Here is a 20042-nt window from a genome sequence, read left to right as displayed (position 1 = left end):
CTTTTCGGAAGTGAATCTCCGGTGATTTCCTAGGCTGGCCTATAAGTGACTCCAAAGACCCTGACATGTGAGAAACATTTCAATGGTCTCTGAAACGGCCAAGCAAGGCATTCATTTGTATCAAACTACTCCGAGATCTGAAAGGATGAAACCGGACAGAACATCCGGCCTCAGCATCAGTGCCCACACCTCCTCCCTCACCTCCATCCAAAGCCCTAAAGGAGCCTTCCACATCCATCAAAATTTTACCTGCACATCCACTCATATCATTTATTGTATCCGTTGCTCCCGATGCGGTCTCCTCTACATTGGGGAGACTGGGCGCCTCCTAGCAGAGCGCTTTAGGGAACATCTCCGAGACACCCGCACCAATCAACCAAACCGCCCCATGGCCCAACATTTCCACTCCCCCTCCCACTCTGCCGAGGATATGGAGGTGCTGGGCCTCCTCCATCGCCGCTCCCTCACCACCAGACGCATGGAAGAAGAACGCCTCATCTTCCGCCTCGGAACACTTCAACCCCAGGGCATCAATGTGCATTTCAACAGCTTCCTCATTTCCCCTTCCCCCACCTCATCCTAGTTTCTAACATCCAGCAACACGATCCCCTTGACTTGTCCGGACTTGTCCGACCTGCCCAGCTCCTTTTCCACCTATCCACTCCACCCTCTCCTCCCTGACCTATCACTTTCATCTCCTCCCCCACTGACCTATTGTACTCTATGCTACTCTATCCCCACCCCCACCCTCCTCTAGCTTATCTCTCCACGCTTCAGGCTCTCTGCCTTTATTCCTGATGAAGGGCTTTTGCCCGAAACGTCGATTTCGAAGCTTTTCGGATGCTGCCTGAATTGCTGTGCTCTTCCAGCACCACTGATCCAGAATCTGGTTTCCAGCATCTGCAGTCATTGTTTTTACCTCTCATGTCCTTGCCAGAGTGGGAAGGGGAGTTAAAGTGCCCAGCAACAAGGCGATGGAATTGTTCAATGTGGTTGTCCCGGAGATGTTTTCTGAAATGATCCACAAGTTGACGTCCTGCCTCGCCAATGTAGAGAAGACCTCATTGAGTTTAATGGATGTAGTAGATGAGGCGTTCTGTCTCCCTTCATCACCTATCACTTTCAACCCCACCTTCATCTACCTATCGCATTCCCAGTTACCTTCCCACTGCCGCACCCCCTTCTCATTTATCCCTCAGCCCCCTTGGCCCATAAGCTTCCTTCCTGATGAAGGGTTTATGCCCGAAACATCGATTTATCTGCTCTTAGTATGCTGCCTGAGTGTGCTTTTCCAGCACCGCCCTCTTTGACTCTGATCGCCAGCATCTGTAGCCCTCATTTTCTCCTCACACCTTCATGGCTTGCATGACTCAGATTTCTAACAGTTACTTCAAATAAAACAAAAACTATCGTGGACTCAAACAGCATAAAAGAAAACCAATGCATTGTGTTCACTGTTCCCAAAAAGTCCTTTCCAGCAAAATTGTCAATTAGCTCTTCTAATCACTCAACACAAATTCCTAAATAACCTGATCTTGAGCTCAGTGCTCGACATAATGTTCATGTAAACCATCTCACACGTGGTCACGAAATCCATTTTTTCCCAGCATTAGCATTAAATTGGGTTAACACAGTTTAGATATAATTTATACAGTACATTACTACTGCAGTACCCCCAAATGTGTATATCTCATTTCCTGTTTTATAACATGTCCAGCATTTGTATTTCAGATTTCACTTTGATTTATAACTCCCATCAATGTTTGCTCCTCATTGCTGTTTTTGCGCTCCACCTTACTAGATTCTGTAGAATCTGAGCGATGTGGGCTCTGGGGAGATTAATGATAGAGAGTAGAGAAGGACAATGATCTTCCAACAATGCTCTGTATTCCGCCAGAGAGCTGAGACAGCTCTAACCTGGGCGGGAACCTTACAACAGGCTGGTCAAGTGTTGCTGCTGCTGTACAGGGTCTTAGTGAGATCACATCTGGAGTAGTGTGTACAGGTTTAATCTCTTCAATGAAGAAAGGATGTTGTTATATTGGAAGCAGCTCAGAGATGGTTCCCTCAGCTGACTCCTGCATGAAGGTGCTAGCTTATAACGAAAGGATGGTCAGGTTGACCCAGTAGCCATTGCAGTTTACAAAAATTAAAGAGTGTCCTATTTCAACGTAGATGACAGAAGGAGTCAACAAGTGAAGCGAATTGCACAGATAATGGAGGAATCCATTCCGTTCTCCAGCCTGTTACAGAGGAACAACAGAAGGATATTCAGGCCTTCGAGCCTGTTACACCAAAACAGGACGAGGCTATTCAGCCCTTGGAGCCTGATATACATTTACAGAAGGAGGCCAATGAGCCACTCGAGCCTATAACACTGGACCCAGAGTAAGCCATGCTGCACCAGTATCCTGTTACACAGCAATAGGAGCTGTTCATTCAGCCACCTCAAGTCTGTAACATAGGAACTGGATGCGGTCACACAGTGACTGGAGATTGTTTCACTGGGAAAGCAGGAGGTCATTCAGACCCACCGAGCCTATTTCAAGGGAGTTGGATAAGGATAAAAACTATCTGACACTTCTTTCATGAGAAAGGAAGAGGTAATTCAGACGCATGTCTATTTTTGGGAACAAGAGAAGACCAATCACTCCCTTGGTCCCATCTCTGGGATACATGCGGAGACCATTCAGTATCTCCACCTGTTATGTGGAAGCATGAGAAGACCCATCAGCCCCTCGAAATGTTACACTGCAACAGGAGGATTCCATATTCCCCCAACCCCCTCACGCATCAACGGGAGAAGGTCATTCTGGCCTTGGAGACATCAGCATGGGAACACCAGAAAGACGTCAGACCATCGAGGTTGTACACCAGCAGGATGATGAGTCCAGTCAGCCAGACATGCTTCAAACAGCAATTGGAGCAGATCTCTTAAACCTTTTGCCCATTAAACAGGAATTCAAAGAAAACGTAAAGGTTTTCAAAAGGGAAGAAATTATAATAACTGTATACATTTGGGAGTAAAACGTTATGACAAACTATTGTAATTTAAGACAATTATTTGAATCCATCGTTGAGGACATTTGTAAAGTTAAACCACAATCCATCGGAGTCAACATGGTATGACAAAGGATAAATCGAGTTTGAAGTGTTTGTTTGAGTTACTTAAAGATGTGACAAGCAAGGTGGATAGTAGGATTCCTGGAGATGGAATGTATCTGGTCTTCCTGAAGGCATTGGATACGTCGCTTCTCCAAAGAGTAAGTGGTAAGATCAGACAACATGGGTTTGGGAGTAATTTATAAGCTTTTATTGAGGATTGGTTAACCAACAAAATGCAGTCAGATTGAATAAATGTGTCCTTTTATTTTGGCAAATGCAATTGGTGGTGTGCCATTTATTTCAGTTCTCATTTGCGATCGATAGAATTACTGTGCTCGGTTGACGGGATAAAAAATACGATACCACATTTTCAGATGACACTAACATTGGTGGGAAATTACTGCGGAATGATAATGCAAGAGATTTAAAAACTACATGGATAGGTTGGGTGAATGGGCCAACATTTGGCAAGGAAAATTAAAGTGAGTAAATATGGAGCTATTCATGTTGGCCAGCATAATAGAAAGACAAATTATTATCTAAATGGAGAGAAAGTTCAAAGTTCTTAGGTGCATAGGGATCTGGGTGTCTGCTTGCATATCACAGAAAACCTGCTTGCAGGTACTTCAAGTAATGAGAAATGCAAGCATAATTTCAGCGTTTATTTATAAAAGCATAGAGTAGAAAGGTAGGGAGTGTTGGTGTAGCTATGCAAGGCATTAGTGAAACTGCAACTAGAGTACAGTTTGGGTGTCCTACAGAACGAGGTATTTGCATTGTAGGCAATTCAGAAGAGCTTCATTAGATTGATTCCATATTTGAAGTGTTTGTCTTATGAAGAGAAATTGAACAGTTCAGGCCTATACTCTCGAGTTTAGAATAATGAAAGGAGATCTCATTGAGGACTGTAAAATGCTAAATATAATTGAAAGTGTAGATGTGGAGAGGATTTTCTTTGATGTGGCACAATCTACAACAAGAGACTAGAGTTTTAGGATGGAGAGATGGCAGGAAAGTGGAACAGAGGCCGCGTTGACATCAGCCTCATCGAGGGGTTGGTTTCCTCACAGATGCTTCTTGTTCTTATTCAACTCTTCGACTGTTTTGCCCAGGAATGGAGCAGAAGAGGGTATCATACAGGAAGCAGGCACTCAGAATAAATCAGTTTGAGAGAACGTAGCCAGTACGGTCACACCAGCGCTGGGTTTTCAACTATTTACAATCTGTATTAATGAACAGGAGGATGGAACAGATATACAGATGCTGAGTTTGGTGATGTCGCTGTGATAAACAAGAGATTAAATTATCAAGAGAGGGTGAAGAGGCTGCAGATAAATTCAGAGAGGTAAACGCATTAGATAATAGTTTGGCAGTTGGAATTTAACATGATATAACCTGTCATTTCATTTATAGGAATAATGGAAGGCAGTATGTGCCTGAAATGGAGAGGGATTACAGGACTTAATGATACTGTGTACTGGGGGGTTCACTCAGATCCGTTCAGACATGGGAGGTTTTGCTCCAACCCTGATCGTCTGCTCCTTGACACTCCAAGTGAACGCATTGCTCTCCGTACACATGGAATACTTTGATGTGGTTGATTGGTGATGGGGATGATGTTTTGAAATGTGCATTAAGTGTATGGCCTTTATCCAAGATATATTCATTTCTTTCTACGTGGAGACCTGATGACGATGGGAACGGCTGACTGCTTCTGAATGAAGAAGCCGTGACTGCTGCCAGGACAGTGGGTATTCACCAACATGATGTACTGTGTATGGGCACACTGTAACATTAATAGAGAGAGAGCTCCTTCAGTTCCTCTACCTCTCCCTATTGACACAGTTACTCCGCAGATGCCATGTACACCATCGGGAATCCCACTATACTGGATACACCCAGCAGCTCCCTTCTCTTGTAGAAACAATGTGTTGACCTCATCCACCATATACATCCTCCGTCACCGTATGGTGACACTGATGTTGAGATACTGGGAGATGATGGATATGACACCTAGTCCTGCCTGGAAAGTTCTGGATCATAAAAGCTGAATGAATCTGTGACCCAAACAGCCGCTTGCAGCACCGTCCTCCCGCTGGCGTGAAACAGCAGGTCATTTTGAAGGAGGTGACACCGCTCTGTGACCAGCTCCTTGTTCAATCAGTGTCCCCTCACACTTTGATCCTAGGTTAGGTGGAGCTTGGGAAGCTGTTCCTGAAAAACCCGGGATGGGTACAGCAGATCCCTTTCCCCACACCCACTGACTCCGTGGTTTCAGAGCTTCCCCTCTCTGCAGCCTCTGCTCCATTTGGTGTTCATGTTACAGACCCAGAAGTTGTAACTACAGTCCCCATGCTCCATCCCGAGTTGGGTCAGCAAATCCTCAGGTCTCCCTGAATGTCTTCGGCAGCTCACAGCACAACCTCCAGCAAACCATTCCCAATCCCTCCACTAACTTTTCAATAACAGGAGTCAATCAGAAACCTCTCGGCTATAGATCCCCGCAAAATATTTTAAGAAGGCTGCTCAGACCCAAAGCTTTCCTTATTTTGAATATAGATGTGAAGTGTGCGTTCCAGATATGTTGTGACTGGTCAAACCACTCGACATTAAGCAAACTATAATATAATCTTTCAAACGATTTAGTTAAAATCCTGTCAAAGAAAAGAACATTTTGGGATAGCTTATATGTTGGAACACTTACACAACAATAGAGACCGTACCTTCTTGGTATACACTGCTTGACACAAAGATATATTCAAATACAGATTCTTACATGCAATTTTCCGATCCAGGAGAAATCAACATCAACAGAGATCTCAGAGAGAAAAGCAGCTCGGGATCATGTGTTGAAACTTCCAACCCTTCTCGGATCCCCAACAGCTTCTGAATGCTGCAGCTAAAAACCAAACGAGAAGATCTGGTCTGTGAGAGCTGGCCTCACTGCCCTTCGATTGTTACCACCATTTCATGAAACCTAAAGGCCTCCTCAGTTATTTACTTAAACTGAGTTCTGCACCTCTTCAATCACAACCTCAGAGAGAATAACCTCTTTACAGTGATAGTACACTCACAAGATGGATTAATTTTAGACCTCCTAATCGTCCTCTATTAGAAGACTGGAATGCATATATCGGTAAAAAAACAATGACTGCAGATGCTGGAAACCAGATTTTGGATTAGTGGTGCTGAAAGAGCACAGCAGTTCAGGCAGCATCTGAGGAGCTGTAAAGTCGACGTTTCGGGCAAAGGTCCTTCATCAGGAATACAGGCAGAGAGCCTGAAGGGTGGAGAGATAAATGAGAGGAGAGTGAGGGTGGGGAGAAAGTAGCATAGAGTACCATAGGTGAGTGGGGAGGGGATTAAGGTGATAGGTCTGGGGGAGGGTGGAGTGGATAGGTGGAAAAGAAGATAGGCAGGTAGGACAAGTCATGGGGACAGTGATCAGCTTGAAGTTTGGAACTGGGGTGAGGTGGGGGAAGGGGAAATGAGGAAGCTGTTGAAGTCCACATTGATGCCCTGTGGTTGAAGTGTTCCGAGGTCGAAGATGAGGCGTTCTTTCTCCAGGCTACTGGTGGTGAGGGAACGGCGGTGAAGAAGGCCCAGGACCTCCTTGTCCTCGGTAGATTGGGAGGGGGAGGTGAAATCATGGGACACAGGGCGATGTGGTTGATCGGTGCGGGTGCCCTGGAGATGTTCACTAAAGTGCTCTGCTAGGAGACGTCCAGACTCCCCAATGTGGAGGAGACCGCATGTCGAAGGCTCCTTTAGGGGCTTGGATGGAAGTGAGGGAAGAGGTGTGGGCGCAAGCTTTGCAATTCCTGCAGTGGCAGGGGAAGGTGCTAGGATGGGAGGGTGGGTTGTAGCGGGGTGTGGACCTCACCAGGTAGTCACGGAGGGAATGGTCTTTGCGGAAGGCGGAAAGGGGTGGGGAGGGAAATATATCCCTGGTGGTGGGGTCCGTTGGGAGGTGGCGGAAATGTCGGCGGATGATTTGGTTTATGCAAAGGTTGCTAGGGTGGCAGGCGAGCACCAGGGGCGTTCTGCCCTTGTTATGGTTGGAGGGGTGAGGTTTGAGGGGGGAGGTGTGTGATGTGGACGAGATGCGTTGGAGGGAATCTTTAACCACGTGGGAAGGAAATTACGGTCTCTAAAGAAGAAGGCCATCTGGTGTGTTCTGTGGTGGAACTGGTCCTCCTGGAAGCAGATACGGTGGAGGCGTAGGAATTGGGAATACGGGATGGCATTTTTGCAGGAGGTTGGGTGGGAAGAGGTGTAATCCATGTAGCTGTGGGAGTCAGTGGTTTTGTAAAAAATGTCGGTGTCAAGTCAGTCGTCATTAATGGAGATGGAGAGGTCCACGAAGGGAAGGGCGGTGTCAGAGATGGTCGAGGTAAATTTAAGGTCAGGGTGGAATGTGTTGGTGAAGTTGATGAATTGCTCAACCTCCTCGCGGGAGCACAAGGTGGTATCAAAGTAGTCATTAATGTAGCGGAGGAAAAGGTGCAGAAATACATTACATTGACTCTGAGCATACAAATGTTTACAAATAGATTCGATTTCAGTCATTTTTCTCCTGCCCCAGAATGCCTTTGTCTTTCTTCATCCAAGTCTCCACAATGTGTCAAAACTTTGGTTTTCTAGCCCTGTCACCTGTAAAATTTCAAATTGAATGGCAGCAATAATAAGCTCAATCGAAACAGACTGGTATTCTTCTCCCTAAACATCTCCAAAAACTTTAACGGTTCGCAATCAGTGATAAAGATTTGTCTCAGGTATGTTATTCGCAATTTAAATGCTGAAAGGTTGTAACGCCAACGCCAAGCTGAAGGCCTCCTTCCCCATTGTGGAATAAATCTGTTGATGTTTCCACTGGACACTCCAACCACACGTTACAAAATGGAGCACTTCTCATCTCTCCAATACTCCCTCTGAATGTCTCAGCGTAAAAGAGTTACATAATTCTGTATCTCTTAATGCTGTAACCTGTTTACCTGCTATTCCTGGCCTATGCCAGTAAACCTTACTCTCACAGGGATATGTTTTAAGAAGGTCTCGTACATTCTTCTCAATCCCTCACAGAAACCAAACTTTGATTTCTGAACTCAATCATCATCATCAGCCATTTCAGCTTTAATCTTGCCTTTTTAACTCACTGCTCTTCCACACGAGTTCTCACGACTGCAGGAAGTGAATTGTTGAACTTCTTCAAAATAAGAATCTCTCTGAGAGTGTCATAACTTTGCTCTGTTTTTAATACCCTTACCCACCTTTCAAATTTACTTTGTTAGATTCTTTCAAACTCAATGTGCGATTAACCACGGACGCTATTTTAGATTCCTGAAATACTGTCTGTCGGCTTCTGGCACAAGCTCATGTACACTTCAGATGGCTTTCCTCACCTCCTCCTACTCCCCAGACACCGCCTCCGATAGAGATGCAAATGCCTATCAGCTTTGTTTGAATCAACTAAATCCACATGTTCACTGGGCACTGCATTTGCTCAGCCACTTTCTCAAGTGAAATTAAAAAGGCTCCCCCATCATTCTCATCAAATGTAGATAATGTCTGGATGTAATTAAACAGATCTCCATCAAGCCTTTGGCTACTATAGGATTGCTCATCCTCACTATCCTCCTCAACCAGCCTAACGTCTACCTTTATCACCACCTTCTCTGTCAACTTTCCTCTCTAATTATTAACCTTTGAAGTTAAATCTCTCTGCTTTTCTTCTTTCTTAATCTCTCTTTCTTCTTCATTTCCTGTTCTTTAATTTCTACTTTTCATCATAATTCAAACTGTTTCAATTCCTTCTCATGTTCACGTTGCCTCATTTGAAATTGAATTCTCGCCATTTCCAAAGACTATGATGGCGCTTCCACCAAATGTAATTGCCGAGCTATAGATGTAATTATCTCTCATTTTCTCACAGACAAACGCAACCCCAACTCCAGCCTGTCTGCCAATTCCTACAGCTTTGCCTTCATTACCTTTTGTAAAACAGCCAACTTCACTTCTTCCACACCCAGAGAACTCTCAGTGACTGAAAGAATCTTTATATACAAATACTGTTTAAACCAACTGAATTCAGCATCCGCAACAAGAGACACTAACAGCTACCATACGCGGCCTTTGAACCCAATAGCTTCCTGGTGCGTGCTCTCCAGTGTCTGCCTGAGCTTATTCTGGATACGCTGGTTTCCTCCCACAATCCAAAGGTGTGCATGACAGGTGAAATAGCCATGCTAAATTGTTTGTAGTTTTCAGGGATGTGTGGTTTCGGAGTCTATGTCGGGGTAAATGTGTAACAACAGGGTCGAGGAATGTGTCTGGGTAGGTTACTACTCGGAGGGTCGGTGTGAACATGTTGGGTCAAATGGCCTGTTTGCACAATGTAGGGATTGTAATTCGAAACCCAATTTGGTGTTACCGATTTAGAACCAAACAAGAGACCCCAGTTTGCGATAGACCAACCAGACTGCCTCAAACTATTTTAAGCAGGTAGCTTAGATACGAAACCTTTCGTATTTTAAAGGTAGATGTGAAGTGGGTGTTCCAGATGTGATGCTACTCGTCAAACCACTCACCATTAATTAAACCACAATATATTTAAACACTCTAATGATAAGCCATACAAAATGAAGAGGATTTTAGAATAACTTAACTATTGGAAACCTTAACCAAATAATGGATACAGTACCTTCTACAAATGAACTGTTCCAATATACTAACATCACCTAAACACACTCCATGTTAAAAAGGAGCATTCAGACATTCAGTTCTCCAATCCAGGAGGAAACAGCATCAAGTGAAGCTTCAGAGAGAATAGCAGCTAGGGATAATTTACTAAAACTACCAACCCTTCTGGGACACAACCACCTGGTGACTCACAGCCGTAAGGAAAAAAAACTAGAAAGCCTGGACTCTGCGAGCTGGCCATTGTTACTACTATTTATTAAAAACCCTAAAAGTCTCGTAAGTTATTTACTTGAGCCGTTTCAGTAGGCAGTTTGGCCTTTAAGACATCTTATTAAAAAAAAAGAGAAAATAACCTTTTATTTTTCAAGAAAATGACAGCATTGTCACACAATTTAGATGCCTGGTCCTTTACTCAATGGGCTTCCCGTGTTACTGATCGCAAGGCCACCTGAGTGGGGCAAACACAGGTACAGTCCAAGTTACAAGGATGAGTCTCATAACTTCTGAATCATGCCTGTCCATGGCCATCACATGGGACATACCGGGAAGTGAACAACAACCTGACACACACCATTTCATTGTTTCTGAGCTACACAATGCCAGCACTCGAAACATTAGGGAGAAAAAACCCAAGGCCAGGGAAAGATACAGGGGGACTGAGAGATTCACATTAAAGACAGAAACAGGCAGTTAATTAACTGGGAGGAGGTTGTGGAAATATGGGGAAAAAGCCAGAGCTGTGGGACTGACTGGAGAATGTAAGATATTCGAGAGTAAAATTAGAAGAATGAGAACTTTGAATAAAGGCATTGTCAGATCAGCTGAAATTGTTTGTTACATCAAATTATCAATCTGCTTCACACAACACCACAAACAACATAAACCGGGACAAGATGACAGCCCAGCTCTGTGTGTGTGTGTGTGTGTGTGTGTGTGTGTGTGTTCATCAGCGACTGAGAGAGAGTGCGTGTGCATGCGCGATTGGCGTGGTTGAATGCGAAAGGAACACACGTGAAGGAAACTATTTTAAATACGAACAACTGGCAGGCTTTTGGATAATCGACAGAGAGAGAACGAGGTAAGTTTCATGGACAGATGACGTAAAGTGTTTGAGAATGTTAAAATAAAGGCATTGCCATACACAATAGCAATATACTCGGCGTGCACATGAATGACAGATGGATGGGAGTTTGGTGTGAGTTCGAATCAGATTTGCTTCGGCAGATTTGAAGCCGGGAGCGTCAGCAGCAGATTATTATCTTCATTAAGACTGTATTTTATAACTCAAGGTTCAAACAGAACATGGAATAAGCCAGTGAGATGCACTGTGGAGTGATGAATATTTCAAGTTAGAAATGGTCAGGGCATGGTGTCAGGAATCAGCTCATGGTCAAAGGGATCACCCACACAGTTATGACTCGTCTGCTGCAGCCGCAGATATTGGCCAGGGATGGGATGAATACACTGGAAAAAAGTGGAGTTTGTAACCAGAACAGTAGACAGTGACCTCCATGCTCTTAATATTTAAATAACAAAGGCAAAGATACAATATATTGCGGTTCTCCGCTGAAACTGAGGAGGTCAACAAAGAGACCCATGAGTAACATTTCCAAAGCAGAGAGAGGCAGTAATTGAACACCTTCATTGATGTAGCTAGTAGTGGTCTGTAGAGTTTCAACATGAACAATAATAGTGGCCAGAAGTGTAGAATATATGAAAGAACAGTAATACAGTCATAACAGGTTTGTAGAAAAAACTGGACAGTGACACTTACCAGGAACACCAACGATAGCCAGGAAAGGATAATAAAAATATTGAATAATGCGAAGAGCATACTAAATCTGGAATGACAAGGACAACCAATGAAGTGCAGAAAGATACCAAACATAATCGGATAAACTCCTGTCTATTGTTGGAACATTCCAGTCTAATGTTCCCAGATTCTGATCCATTTTTGTAACATTCCAGTCCAATATTGTCAGAGTCTGATCCATGTTTGGAACATTCCAGTCTAATGTTCTAAGAGTCTGATCTCTCCTCCTCCTCTCCCTGGATCTGCTGATCCCTGTCAGTGCTGTCGGTGATGCTCCCACTCATGTTATGGGATAACACATTAAAAGGAGCCCATTTATCGTTAAAAGATGGAAATCCTCCACTAGGATAATTAGAATCCACGAAGACTGGTGTTATTCACAGTCACGGAACAAATAGGATCAGTTAACCAGTTCCATACATCACTTTTCATATCATTATAAAAGGGAACATTTACTGGGTTTGAATGGAATGGATAAGGGTTGCTGAGGGATGGACCATAAATCTTTCAATGTTTTCATCATTTTTTTTCCTTGCATACGAGAGTATTAACAGGACACTGCAGGGCTCTATATATGTTCCACTCTGTTTATGAAAGGAAGCAGTTCTAAAATAACAGATCGGCTACATAAACGTCGGGAGGACAAGTTTCTAGATACCTGAACACAAAGTATGATACTTATTATCTGGTGTGAGGCTACTCCTGCTTTTAATGCCCTGTTTCCAGATTCTTTCATAATCTTGAGACAGAGCACTGAGACTGCTGCTCAGGAACAGTCCGAAGCAATTCTGTCCCTATGGGCCTCTTACAGAGGGATAAGAGAAAGCCATTCAATCCATGTTAGCCTGATGCTACTTGAAAAGGTGGAACGCTGGAACATGAGCACATTTTGCAAACAAAATCATTCAAAATAAAAGGAATTGTCGCTGCAGCTGTATTAGGTGTTACTGAGAGGGCACCTGGAGTACATTGTGTTATTTGTGTTTCGGTAACTGAAAAGGGATGTACCTCCATCAGGTACGGTTTAACGGCTGCTCATAATCCAGGGGTTGCTGTGTCATTTAATGTCTCGTGGCTGTTATAAAGGGACAAGAGAAGCCTATTCAACCTCTCGATCCTGTTACAGAGGGGCAGGAAATGTTTATTTAACATTTCAAGTCTGTTACACTTAAATATTAGTTTTAAAATAGTTATGGAATAGGAAAGACCTGATGTAAACATTAAAGCTCTAACTTTGAATAAGGCCAATTTTGAAAGAGTTAGGCGAGCCCTCTGAAAGGCTGATTGCGATATGCTGTTCACGGGTAAAGGGATGGTTAGAAAATGCAAGGCCATCAAAACTTGGATCCAGAGAGTTCAGAGCCAACGTGTTCCTATTAGTGAGATGGGCAAGGCTGTGGGTGCAGGGATTGCTGGATGGCTAGATATATTGATGCTCTGGTCAAGGTAAGGAAGGAGGCATATGTCAGGTAAATAGAGCTGAAATCAAGTGAATCCCCAGAGGAGTATAAGGGCAGCAAGTGTATAGTCAATGGTGAAATCGGGCCAGAAAAATGTGAACACGGGTTGGCTTTAGAAATATGGTTAACGAGGTATTGACAAATCTCTACAAATCTGTTAGTGGCAAAAGATTAACTAGGGAGAAAATAGGGCACATTAAAGATCAGTAAGGCTACCTATGTGTGGAACCACAAGAGATGGGAAAGATATAAACAAGTATTTCTCCACAGTATTTAATGTGGAAGAGATTACAAGAGTGAGAGAATGAAGAAATGCATAGTGATTTCTTGAAAAGTATCTATATTACAAGGAGGCGTTGGACATTGGAAAACACATAAAGGTGAACAAATCCCTGGGACCTGATCAGTTGTATCCCAGAAGATTGTGGGAAGCTAGGAAAGAGATTGCTCAGCCTTTTGCTGATATATCAGTATTATTGATTTCCATAGGTGAGGCATCAAAAGACTGGAGAGCTGAACATAGTGTCATCATTTAAGAAAGGAACGAAAAACCAGGTAACTATAGACTGGTGAGCCTGACGTCAATAGTGACTAAATTGTTGGAGGGGACTTTGAGGGAAAGGATGTACATGCATTTGGAAAGACAAGGACTGAAGAGTGCTTTGTACATTGGACATCACTGACTCGGTGGAATTTTGTGAGGAAGTGATGAAGATGATTGATGAAGGCAGGGCAGTGGATGTTGTCTTTATGGAATTCTCTAAGTAAAGCAAAATGTTCTACACGGTAGACTGGTTAGCAAGGTTAGACTGCCTGGGATCCAGGGAGAGATGGCCATTTAGATCCAAAATTTTCTTGAATATTGGAGACAGGGCGTGACAGTGGACATTTGTTCATTAAACGTGGAGACCAGTGTCCAGTGGTGTGCCACAAAAGTCAATAGTGAGTCCACTACCTCTTGTCACATATACAAATCATTTGCATTTGAGTACATGAAGTACGGTCAGTAAGTTTGTAGATAATTCCAAATTTGGTGGTGCAGTCGATAGTGAAGAATGATATCTCAGAACAAAGTGCAAACTTGATCAGGTGAGCCGAGGGGTGACAGATGGAGTTAAATTTAGACAAATGTGAGGTGTTGCATTTTGGCAAGACAAATCAGGGCAAGACATGTAGGTAGTGCCCTGTCGAAAGTTGACAATCAAAGAGAACACCATTGAAATTATAGAATCCCTACAGCGAGGAAACAGGATTTTCTGCCCATCGAGGCCTCACCGTCCCTCTAAACAGTATCCCACTGGACAAATCTCTACCCTATCCCTCTGAGCCTGCATTTCCCATGGCTCATCCACCTCGCTGACACAGCCCAAGGTACTTGGGGCAATTTAGCATGGGCAATTTAGCATGGCCAATCTACACTTGCCTGTATATCTTTGTACTGTGGGAGGAAAACGTAGTACCCGGAGGAAACTCACGCAGATACTGGGAAAATGTGCAAACACGACACAGGCAGTCATTCAAGGATAGAATTAAACCCAGATCGCTGTGCTCTGAAGCAGCAATGCTAGTCACTGAGCTGCTGTGTCACTTTGTGGTGCAGGTTCTCCGTTCCTTGAAAGTGCCGTCACAGGTCGACAGCGCAGTGAAGAAGGCACTTGGTGATCTTCCCTTTATTGGTACGTGCTTTGAGTCTATGCGTTTGCAAGACATGTTGCATCTGTACAGGACATTGGTTTGGCCACATTTGTAATACTGCTTTTAATTCTGGTCATCCTGCTGTCGGAAAGATGTTGTCAAACGTGAAAGCGTGCAGAAGAGATTTAAAAGAATGTTGCAGGTGTTGGAGAGTTTGAGCTACAGGGAGAGTTTGAATAGGCTGGGGCTGTTTTCAAGCGTTGAAGCTGAGGGGCCATCTCAAAGAGATTTATAAAATCATGACGGGCATAGATAAGGTATGATTCGGAGGTGCTGGTGTTGGACTGGGGCGTATAAAGTTAAAAATCACACTACACCAGGTTATAGTCCAACAGGATTAATTGGAAGCACACGAGCTTTCGGAGCGACGCTCCTTCATCCGGTGATTGTCACCTGATGAAGGAGCGTCGCTCCGAAAGCTAGTGTACTTCCTATTAAACCTGTTGGACTATAACCTGGTGTTGTGTGATTTTTAACATAGATAAGGTAAACAGTCAACGTCTTTTCCCCAGCATAGGCAACTCGAAAATTACAGGACAAAGGTTTAAGGTGAGAGGAGAATGTTTTATCAAGGGAAATGAGGTACAAAGATAGACTGCTGTGTGTATTGTTTGAGCACCCAAAAGAGGTGTTGGAGGCAGACACAATTACACCATTTAAAAGGCATTTGAATGGGTAGCTGCATGCGAAGTGTTTAGCGGGATATGGGCCAAGTGCTGTCAAGGGGGACGAGATAGATTTAGGATATTTGGTCAGAATGGACGGCTGGATCGAAGGGTCTTTTTCCATGCTGTACATCACTGAAACTCTGTTGACTCTTGAGTGTACAACACAGGAACAGGAAGAGGCTACTCTGGTTCTGAATTCTGTCAGTCAGCTTGTTTGCTCAATTACTGAGAGTCAAATACAAAAATACATCATTCAGATTTTGATGGTGTTGAACAGAAACAAGAGAAAGGCTTTTAGTCAAGAGAAGCTGTAAGGAATGTGAAGAGGCCATTCAGTCCCTCAACTCCATTCTACAGAAGCAGCAGGTGAGCACAGAGCGATAGGAGGTTGTTAGTCAGTAGCAAGAGGAAGACATCTACTTTCACAAACTTGGGATCAGGAGGCAGCACTCAGTTGCTCAAGACTGGGACACAGGGACAGGATGCAGTCACTCAACTGCTCGAGACTGGGACACAGGAATAGGAGGGAGTCACTCAACTGCTCGAGACTGGGACACAGGAGAAGTAGGGAGTCATTCAACTGCTCGAGACTTGGATAGAGGAACAGTAGGGAGTCACTCAACTGCTCAAGACTCTGACACAGGAACAGGAGGCAGTCACTCAACTGCTCGAGAGTGGGACACAGGGACAGGACGCAGTTACTCAACTGCTCGAGACTGGGACGCAGGGACAGGAGGCAGTCACTCAACTGCTCGAGTCTAGGACACAGGAACAGGAGGCAGTCACTCAACTGCTCGAGTCTGGGAAACAGGAACAAGAGGGAGTCATTCAACTGCTCGAGACTTGGACACAGGAACAGAAGGCGGTCATTCAACTGCTCGAGACTGGGTCACAGGAACTGAAGGTGGTCATTCAACTGCTCGAGACTGGGTCACAGGAACAGGAGCGAGTCACTCAACTGCTTGAGACTGGGACACAGGAACAGAAGGTGGTCATTCAACTGCTCGAGACTGGGACACAGGAACAGGAGGCAGTCATTCAACTGCTCGAAACTAGGGCACAGGGAAATCTGGAGGCTCGTGAGGCCCGAGGATCCTGTTCCGCAGGAACAGGAGGAGATGACTCACTCCCCACCAGTATGGGACACTGGGAGAGAAGTGGAGTTTGCCTGTTACAAACAGAAATAAATGAATAAGTTACATTCGTGGTCCACACAATCCTGCCCCCCATTCACTCAGACCATGGCTGATCTGATTGTGATTTCCTCATTCCATTTTACGGAGACTGTCCTCTCTGCAGCCTCTGCTCAATTTGTTGGTCATGTTGCAGACCCTGATGCTGTAACAACAGTCACCATGACTCATCCAGAGGGTCGGGTCTAATCGGATGAGTCAGGATTTGAAGGGTCCAATCACAAGAATGAAAACACAAAATAAAGGCTTTGCCAGTCGTTTCGTTCTCTCACATTCACAATCCAACTCAGATAACCAGCCCATCCATTATACTTTCAGGATGGAGCACTGTGTAAATCCGGTCCAGCGTGGAACACTGTGCAGCCCACACCAATGCTTGATCTATAATCCTGGGTTAAATGTCCAGCGTGAGGACCTGTGCAGACCGCACTGGTTCATTCATATATAACCCCAGGCTTTTGCATTGTTCGTTAACACTGTGTTAGATCACTGCCCAGTTTGGGGAAACTAGCAGCCGATGCTGGCAGTGACAGGATGTGCAGCTTCCATTCATTTACAGCTCTATATCTCCACTGTGCCTTGACAAGGGGCTCTGTGGGTGTGAAAATCAATGCAAAGGAGAGATATAAATGGAAACAGTTTAAATACCAATAGTTCCTGTTCAGGCGCATACCACTCCAGTATTTAAAGATGAAATAACTGAGATAATGTCCAGTGAGTTTTTTGTGGATGGTGCAAAGAAGTAAGAGGGAGGTGGTAATTTACAGTGGCTGCGCTATAAGCCTCCAGATAATCAATGCGAATTGGAGGAACAAATATGCAGGGAGACTGGCGAGACTTGCAGGAGCAATAGAATTGTCATATTTGGTGATTTTAATTATACTAACATGGATTGGAACGTCCAGAGTGTTAAGGACTTAGATGGAATGAAATTTGTTAAGTGTGTTCAGGAAAGTTTCCATAAGCAGCATGTAGAGGGTCCTACTCGGGAAGGGACAAACTCGACCTACTGTTGAGGCATAGGGCAGGATAGGTGACGTAGGTAATGTGGGGGAGCATTTTGGAGCTGTATTAATTTTAAAATAGTTATGGGAGGGACAATATTGGTCCACAGATTCAAGTTCTAAATTGGGGCGAGGCCAATTTGTTGGAATTAGACAGGGACTTGCAAAGATTGATTGGAGTAGCTTGTTTCCAGGCAAAAGGATCTCTGGTAAGTGGGAGTTCTTTAAAAGTCAAGGTCTATATGTGCCTGTGAGGGTGAAGGGAAAGTGAGGCAGGAAGAGAGAACCCTGTATTACAAGAGATAATTAGACTCTGACCAGCAAAAAAGGAGGCGTGGCTCAGGTTCAGGCAGCTGGAATCAATGGAATCTCTGGAGAGACACAAGGGATACAGAAGTTTCCTGAAGAAGGAAATCAGAAGGGCGAAAACGGGGTATGATATAGCCTTGGCTGAGAAAATTAGGGTGGATCCAAAGATGTGCTTTCAGTATAGTAAAGAAAAAGAACGACTAGAGAGAAAATAGGACGCCTTAAAATCCAAAGTGGGCACTCATGTGTAAAACCACAATAGATGGGCGAAGTCCTCAAATTCCCCTCTGTGTTTACCATGAAGAAAGACATGAAGATCTGTGACCTTTTGGAGGGGTTAGTTGTCATATCATGGTACCGTTCATACCAGAGTGGAGGTGCCGTTGGGCATAGTAGAATGCATAAAGTCAGATAAATCTCTTGGTCCTGACCAGATATATCCAAGAGCACTGCAAGAGACGAGAGAAGACAGGTCAGGGGCCAAGGTCCTGGAAGACTGGACGGTAACAAATGTGCCCTTATTCAAGAAGGGCTGCAAAGAAAAACCTGGGAAATATAGACCAGAAAGCTTCACATCTGTTTTCGGTAAACCACTTGAGAAGGTTCTGAGAGATAATATATGCATGCATTTGGAAAGACAGAGTTTGACCTGAACAGTCAGCATAGCTATATGCATGGCAGATCATGCCTTACAAATTTTGTTCGAATTTTTTGAGGAAGTGACCAGGAAGGTTGACGAGGGCAGGGTGGTGGACATATTCTATATGGATTTCAGTGAAGTCTTTGATAAGGTTCCACATGGTAGGCTGCTCGAGCAGGTTAGATCGCATGGACTCCAAGATAATCTGGCAAATTGGCGACACAATTGGCTTGGCGTTAGGAAGCAAATGGCTATGGTGGAGGGATTCTTATCGGACTGGAGGCTTGATTCTAGTGGAGTGCCTCAGGGGTCGGTGCTGGGCCCATTGCTGTTTGTTATCTATATCAATGATTTGGACCAGAGTGCACAACACAAGGTTAATAAGTTTGCAGATGACACTAAAAAAGTAGGCATCCAGTGAGGAACATTATCAGAAATTGCAGCAGTACCTTGATCGGCAGGGGAAGTGGGCTGAGAAATAGCATGTGGAGTTTAATATAGATAAGTGTGACGTCTTGCATTTCGGAAAGTCAAATCCAGGTAGGAGTTTAGTGATGAATGAGAGGGCCTTAAGTAGTGCAGTGGAACAAAAGGACGTTGGAGATCAGGTGCACGGTTGTCTGAAATTTGAGTCACAGACACACAGGACAGTGAAGAAGGCTGTTGGCACACTGGCCCTCATCAGCGCATTGAGTATAAAAGTTGGGACATTATGTTGCAGTTGTACAGGGTGTTGGTAAGGCTGCAGTTGGAGCATTGGTTTCAGTTTTGTTCTCCTTACTGCAGAAAGGATATTATTGAATTAGAAAGAGTGTAATACGAATTTCAGTGATGTTTCCTGATCTAAAGAGTTTAAGTTATAGGGAAATTATGGACAGGTCAGCCTAGGAAACTGAAGGGGTTCTTATAGAAGTGTATATCTTATCAAATTGTGAGAGACGTGCATAGGGGTGAATACTTCAAGTTTTGTCGCAAGGTTGGGGAATCGAGTACTAGAGGACATCCGTTAATGCTTCGAGAAGAATAAAATAAAAATTAACTCATAGGGGCAACTCTTTTACACAGATAATGGTACACATATGGACTGAGCCTGTTACACTAACAACATTGAAAAGGCACTTGGACAAATACACAGATAGGAAATAATTAGAGGATACTGAGCAAGCGCAGGGAAATTGGATGAGTGTGGATGTACATTTTGTTCAGCATGGAACATCTGCGCCGAAGGGCCTGTTTCCATCTGTAGAACCGTATGACTGCAAATACGTGCGTTTTGTGATAGAGAAAGGGAGGGGGAGACCGAGGAAAAAATGTCATGGAAAGATATGTTCACTGGTTCCAGAATGCTGAAATGAAGACATTTCGTTAGTATCATGCAATACGGGTCAGTATTATGAACAATTATGAGTGAATGGTATACTAGTGTGAGTTCAGGCGATGGAGAGTTTTGAATGAG

At 44.1% G+C, this 20042-nt stretch overlaps 1 protein-coding gene across 2 annotated transcripts in view; it reads right to left on the bottom strand.

The window, feature by feature from the left end:
* The window catches only part of LOC148142076 (putative G protein-coupled receptor 139), a 77283-nt gene that overhangs the window by 17736 nt on the left and 39505 nt on the right, over positions 1 to 20042 (bottom strand). The gene's annotated exons all lie outside the window — the stretch shown is intronic.

Source organism: Chiloscyllium plagiosum, unplaced genomic scaffold (assembly GCF_037043375.1).
Source record: "Chiloscyllium plagiosum isolate Xiang-an unplaced genomic scaffold, Cpla_swu_hap1 HiC_scaffold_31, whole genome shotgun sequence".
Taxonomy (NCBI): domain Eukaryota; kingdom Metazoa; phylum Chordata; class Chondrichthyes; order Orectolobiformes; family Hemiscylliidae; genus Chiloscyllium; species Chiloscyllium plagiosum.
Note: the sequence above shows the minus strand (reverse complement) of the source record. Positions and strands in the feature narration are given on the sequence as shown.